This window comes from Otolemur garnettii, unplaced genomic scaffold (assembly GCF_000181295.1).
Source record: "Otolemur garnettii isolate 467f Iridium unplaced genomic scaffold, OtoGar3 scaffold00018, whole genome shotgun sequence".
Taxonomy (NCBI): domain Eukaryota; kingdom Metazoa; phylum Chordata; class Mammalia; order Primates; family Galagidae; genus Otolemur; species Otolemur garnettii.
This window is the reverse complement of record NW_003852413.1, coordinates 14,537,170-14,544,499: the sequence shown is the minus strand read 5'-3', so window position 1 is coordinate 14,544,499 and position 7,330 is coordinate 14,537,170.

The following is a 7,330-nucleotide window of genomic DNA, read 5'->3' as shown; positions in this document are numbered from 1 at the left end:
CGCAACAAAAAATAGGCGGGTTTTGTGGTGGGTGCCTGTAGTCCCAGCTACTCAGGAGGCTGAGGCAAGAGAATCTCTCTTTTTTTTTTTTTTGCAGTTTTTGGCCAGAGCTAGGTTTGAACCCACCACCCTCGGCATATGGGGCCAGCACCCTACTCCTTGAGCCACAGGCACCACCAAGAGAATCTCTTAAGCCCAAGAGTTTGAGGTTGCTGTGAGCTGTGATGCCACAACACTCTACTGAGGGCCACATAGTAAGTAAGACTCTGTCTCAAAAAAAAAAAAGGTCCCAGCTATTTTTTAGAGACCTGCATTGTGGCAGGTGCCTGTAATCCCAGCTACTTGAGAGGCTGAGGTAAGAGGATCACTTGAGCCCAAAGAGTTTGAGGTTGCTATGAGGTATGACACCACGGCACTCTACCAGGGGCAAGAAAGTGAGACTCTGTCTCCCCCCTAAAAAAAAGTTTCTAAAACATTTCCCAAGTCATAGCTTCCCAGATGTCATCGGTTGATTCTTCACATTTTCCAATGTGATGATCAGTTTCAACCCCAGTCTGACGTGCCCTATCTGTAAGAACGAGACAGGGACTCAGCTTCCTTTGCAGTTCCTCCACTCTCCACCTTCTAACCTCACTAGGAGGGAATACTCACTTTCCCTGACTTCTGGCGTTTTCTGTAGTGGACACTGCGGTGGACCACCCAGACAGTCTGGTTCATACTGAAATGCTTATTCCTGACAATGGAGTGACCCACAGCCAAGTCTGTGCCCCCTACCTCTGCCAACCACCATGACTGCCTTCAGCGAAGAGAGTGACCTTCCCTCCAATGACTAATTGATAAAAGAATATATAAAACCCTGGTCCTCTTGGTCTAATCTGGGACAACTCTGAAGGGCCACGCCCTCTCTGGAGAATTCCTCCTAACTTTGACTGAGGCCTTTGTTCATCCACATGGTGGTTCAGCTTCTCCCCCTTCCCAGTCCTTCCTTCAGCTGCTCACAGGAGTTGATCTCCTAAGCAAGCTCCCCAAATTTCCCTTTGTGCAAATATCCCTCTCAGAGTTTGTTTCTGGAGGAGCAGGACCTAGGACAGTTGGTGCAGTCTGAGAAGGCTGGCTGACAATGGAATTTTGCAGCCAGATGACCTGCTGGCCAGCTGGCAGTGAGTGCCTTTTTATTGGTATTTAAGTGGAGCATGCATAGCCCCTGGCTTGCCTTGGGATGCAGTTGTTAGAACTAACTGGGGGCAGCTAGGATGCACATGCCTTTGAGAAATACTGGAGAAATAATCTAAGGATAATGGGAGTGGTTATTTCTTGGGGCAGTCAATAATTGGGAGAAAGACAAAGGCTCAGAGCGATTAATCATCAACTGGAGGTTAAGCCTGAAAACCAGAGGGCCTCCCTGGGGAGCTTAGAAGAGCCTCTTGGATTATACATTGAATAGGGGTTTTTTTGGCTTTGTATTTTTTTTTTTTTTTTTTTTGAGACAGAGTCTCACTCAGTCACCCGGAGTAGAGTGCTGTGACATTATAGGTCACAGCAAGCTCAAACTCAGACTCAAGAGATCCTCTTGCGTCAGCCTTCTGGGTAGCTGGGACTACAGGTGCCTGCCACAATGCCCAGCTATTTTTTTCAGAGATAGGGTCTCGCTCTTGCTCAGGCAAGAGAATGGCTCAAGCCCAGGAACTTGAGGTAGCTGTGAGATATGATGCCACAGCACTCTACCCAGGGTGACAGGAGACTCTGTCTCAAAAAAAGAAGAACCAGAAGAGAACATATGGGCTGGGATCCTGAGGGAGCTGGATCAGGGGTTATCATAACTGTTTTATATTGCTATAGCAATACCATAGACTAGGTAATTTGTAAGAAGGAAATTTATCTGGCTCACAGTTTTGGAGGCTGGAAAGTCCAAGGGCATAGCAACAGCTTCTGGTAAAGGCTTTCATGCTGCGTCAAGACAGGGCAGACAAGCAGAGGAGCAAGTATGTGTGAAGGAGAAAACTGGGCAAACAGATCCTTTATCAGGAGCCCGCTCCTAAGATGACTACCCCCTTCTGCAATGACAGCATTAATCCATTCATAAGGGCAGAACTCTCGTGACATAATTGCCTCTTAAATGCCCCATTTTTTTTTTTGAGACAGAGTCTCACTATGTCACCCTGGGTAGAGTGCTATAGCATCACAGCTCACAGCAACCTCAAACTCTTATGCTTAAGTGATTCTCTTGGCTCAGCCTCCCAAGTACTACAGGTGCCCACCACAATGCCTGGCTATCTTTTGGTTGTAGTTGTCATTGTTTGGTAGGCCCAGGCTGGATTCGAACCCTCTAACTCCAGTGTATGTGGCTGGCACCCTAACCACTGAGCTACAGGTACCGAGCCAAATGCCCCATCTCTTAATAGACAGTGGCCATAAAGTTTGTGTGCAATTTAAAATAGTGTGCAATCTTAAATTTAAAGTTTATGTGCAATTTAAAATACCATGTGGCGGCTCGGCGCCTTTGGCTCAAGTGGCTAAGGCGCCAGCCACATACACCTAAGGTAGAGGGTTTGAATTCAGCCTGGGCCTGCCAAACAACAATGACGGCTGCAACCAAAAAATAGCCAGGCGTTGTGGCGGGCGCCTGTGGTCCCAGTTACTTGGGAAGCGGAGGCAGGAGACTCGCCTGAGCCTAGGAGTTGGAGGTTGCTATGAGCTGTGATGCCACAGCACTTTACCCAAGGGGACAGCTTGAGGGTCTGTCTCAAAATAAATAAATAAATAAATAAATAAAATAGTATGCAGCTTGGTTCCTATAGCACAGTGGTTAAGGTGCCAGCCATATACACTGAGGCTGGCAAGTTCAAACCCAGCCCAGGCCAGCTAAACAATAATGACAACTGCAACAGAAAAATAGCCAGGTATTGTGGCAGGTGCCTGTAGTGCCAGCTACTTGGGAAAGAGAATCACAAGAGTTTGAGGTTGCTGTGAGCTGTGATGCCACAGCACTCTACCCAGGGCTACCAAGTAACACTCTGTCTCAAAATAAATAAATAAATAAAATAAAATAGTGTGAAATTTTAAGTCGCACATGAGCTTTATGGCCACCCTGTACTGTAATGGCAAATAAGTTGTTTTTATGTGGTTTTTTTTTTTTTGCAGTTTTTGGCCCTGGCTGGGTTTGAACCTGCCACCTCTGACATATGGGGCCGACACCCTACTCCTTTGAGCCACAGGCGCCGCATGGCAAATAAGTTTTGAACTTATGAACTTTGTGGGACACCTTCAGACCACAGCAGGGTTAGAAACATAAAGTTGGAGAAGGAAGAATTTATCCATATGGACGCACTCTCCGAAGACACAGGATTTAATACCCGAGCAAGGCCCTTGAGAAATGTTGCTAAAATGCTGTTAGGATGACTCTTAGAAGTCTGGAGGAAGCATCAGCTTACACTAAGCAAAGGAGAAATGCTAGAACTACTAAGGCAGAGGGTGGAGGATTAAAAGATTCGTAGAAGTGAGCGCACTAGAGTGGATATACCACATAAGGCCAGAAAACCCATCAGCTGGCTGATCTACAGGAGGCCTCTGAGGACACTCCATCTATCAAAGCAATAGCTCGGGGAGAAGCGCACTCGCATCACTCAGAGGCTCGCTGGGGGCTGTCCTCTGAAGGCCAGGGCTTGCAGAGGCAATTACAGAACGTAACTCCCTGCTAGTAATGGGGATGACAGGATCCCAGTGTAATAGAGGCCAGGACACTCAACTATGAGAACCAAGAAGGGTGCAAAAGTCATAGCGAGTGGTAAGATCAAAATGGCAGCAAAGGGGGCCTGACGCACAGGGAACTATGGAAATGGTTAATAAAATACAGCTTCTCTAGGGGCAAAATAAGTGGGCAGTTATTCAGGTGTGAGTCTACATAATCAGAAGATATTAAAGCACCCCAATAAACAGTCATAATGAGGCGGCACCTGTAGCTCAGTGGGTAGGAGGCTGGCCACATACACTCAGGCTGGTGGGTTCGAACCTGGCCCAGGCCTGCTAAACAACAATGACAACTGCAACAACAAAGGGTGGCACCTGTGGCTCAAGGAGTAGGGCGCCGGCCCCATATACCAGAGGTGGTAGGTTCAAACCCAGCCCCCGTCAAAAACTGCAAAAAATAACAACAAAAATAGCTGGGCATTGTGGTGGGCACCTGTAGTCCCAGCTATTTGGGAGGCTGAAGCAAGAAAATCACTTAACCCCAAAAGTTTGAGGTTGCTGTGAGCTGTGACGCCATAGCACCCTACCCAGGGTGACATAATGCCTTGTCTGGCTTCTGGACCTGAGTCAATTTTCCTGACCAGAGGAGAAACTGAGCCCCAGGAGGAAGGAAACCACAACAGCACAGGCAGTGAATGTGGGAATGATCCCCTATTCCTTCCTCCCAAGGGGTGATGACCACTTACTGGGGAAAGCACACAGCCGGCAAAGGGTCATACACCAGCATTCCAAGGACTACTGGACACAAGGTCTGAGTGGACATCATACCCTGGGACCCAAATCGTCATGGTCACACCTTCCCCTGCATTACAGAAGATTAGTGTATAACGCCAGGAAATAAATGAAGTCTTGGGTCATGGCCAATTCATAGTGTCAGTGATTCCATGGTCATTCACCACCCCCAAATATATCATGTAGATAGATCTACTTGGAGAAAGCGACCTCCCACATTAGTCCCTTGACCTGTGACATAGCCGTCAGAGTGGGGAAGGCTAAATAGAAGCCTCTGACCCTCTTCTTACTCCATACTGGCCAAAACAGAACATCAAAAACAGCATCACATCCTGGAAGGAACAGCAGAGATTAGCACCTCAGGGACGTGCTGGATGGGAAGTGTTTCCCACCTTATATCCTTTCAATACTCCAGTCAAGTCCGTAGAAAAAGCAGACGGAAGCTGGAGAGTGGCAGTGGACTACCCAACGCGCACCAGGTGGCAGCCCCGACTGCAGCTGTGACGCCAGTTAAAGGAGCCTGACCTGGTCCCAGGTACTCAGCATGTGCTACAGACCTAACAAATGCTTCCTTTTCTGTCCTTATTACAATCAGTTCACATTCACTCAGGAAGTGCAAAATTACAGGCTCACTCCAGGGCTATATTAACTCCTCCCGCTCTGTCAGCAGGTAGCCTGAAGGTAGCTGGACCAGCTGGATAGCCTGCAGAGCATCCCACCGGCCACAGTATCGATGATAGCACATTAATCAGACAAAATGAGCAAGACGTGACAAGTAGGAAGGACGTGGTAAGATATGTGCCCCAGGCTTGGCGCCTGTGGCTCAACCGGCTAAGGCGCCAGCCATGTACACCTAAGGTGGCGGGTTCGAATCCCCAGCCTGGACTCGCCAAACAATGACGGCTGCAACCAAAAAATAGCCGGGCGTTGTGGCGGGCACCTGTGATCCCAGCTGCTTGGGAGGCGGAGGCAGGAGACTCGCTTGAGCCCAGGAGTTGGAGGTTGCTGTGAGCGTGATGCTACAGGCACTCTACCCAGGGGGACAGCTTGAGGCTCTGTCTCAAAAAAAAAGATATGTGCCCCAAAGAGCCAGAGATAAACTCTATGAAGATCCAGGGCAAGTGTTTAGAGGGCCTGGTCGGATGCTGGAACATTCCCTACAAGGTCAGGATCCAAATACTGTTTCTCACAACTTCCCCACTAGAAAGGCAGCCCAAGGATAGGAAGGCCTCTTAGGTCCTGGTGATGGTGTGTTCCCCACCTGAGAACCCCATGCTGACCCCACTGGAGGCTGCCCCAGCTAAGTACTCTGCAACACTGCTGTGATAGCAAATATAGATTCTACAGACCTTTACATTTGTTGAAACTTATGAAATTTTATTTTATTTTTATTATTTATTTATTTATTTGAGACAGACTCTCACTTTGTCATCCTTGGTAGAGTACTGTGGCATCACAGCTCACAGCAACCTCAAACTCTTGCGCTCAAGTTGATCCTCTTGCCTCAACCTCCTGAGTAGCTGAGACTACAGGTGCCCCCCACAATGCCTGGCTATTTTTTTTTTTTTTTGAGACAAAGTTTCACTATGTTGCCCTCAGTAGAGTGCTGGGGCATCACAGCTCACAGCAACCTCAAACCCTTAGGCTTAAGTTATTCTCCTGCCTCAGCCTCCCAAGTAGCTGGGACTACAGGTGCTCACCACAATGTGTGGCTATTTTTTCGTTGCAGTTGTCATTGTTGTTCAGTAGGCCCAGGCTGGGTTCAAACCCACCAGCCTGAGTGTATGTGGCCGGCGCCCTACCCACTGAGCTACAGGTGCCACCTGCCTGGCTAATTTTAGAGACAGGGTCTGGCTCTTGCTCAGGCTGGTCTCCAACCTGTGAGCTCAGGCAATCTACCTGCCTCAGCTTCCCAGAGTGCTAGGAATACAGGTGTGAGCCAACTCACCCAGCGACAAGAGGACAAGGGTTTGAGGTTGCTGTGAGCTATGACTCCAGGGCACCCTACCTAGGGCAACAAAGTGAGACTCTGTCTCAAAATAATTATCCGTTTCAAAATAAGTCCCTGTTCTCCCCTCCCCACCAGACCCTGCTCTCCTCCACTCTACTTTCTGTCTCTCTGAATTTGACTGTCCCAGATTTTTCATGTAAGTGGAATCACACACTATGGGACCTTTTGTGTCTGGCGTCTTTCACTTAGTATAACGTTTTTCAGGTTTCCACTCCTTGTTGGACATGCTGTAGACTTAACTCCCTTTATTTTATTTTTTTTATTTTTTTATTTTTGAGACAGGAGCCTCAAGCTGTCCCCCGGGTAGAGTGCCGTGGCATCACAGCTCACAGCAACCTCCAACTACTGGGCTCAAGCGAGTCTCCTGCCTCAGCGTTCTGAGTAGCTGGGACCACAGGCGCCCGCCACAATGCCTGGCTATTTTTTTTTTTTTTGGTTGCAGCTGTCGTTGCTGTTTGGCGGGCCCTGGGCTGGATTCGAACCCACCACCTTGGGTGTATGTGGCTGGCGCCTTAGCCACTTGAGCCACAGGCGCCGAGCCAAACTTCACTCCCTTTAATGACTGCATCGCACTCTGTTGAATGCACACACCGAATGTTTACAGTCGTCCGCTGATGGTCTCTGGGGCTGTTTCTGCCTTTGGCTACTGTGACTACCGCTGCTAGGAACGTGTGGAATTATCTGTTTGAGGTCTGGTTTTCAATTATTTGGGGTATATCTGCATCTGCATATTGGCTTTTATTTTCTTTTAGGAAATAATTATAGAGTCAGAGGAAGTGGCAAAGGTAACACAGAGAATCCTTCACTCAGCTTGTGCACTGGCTTTTTTTTTTTTTTTTT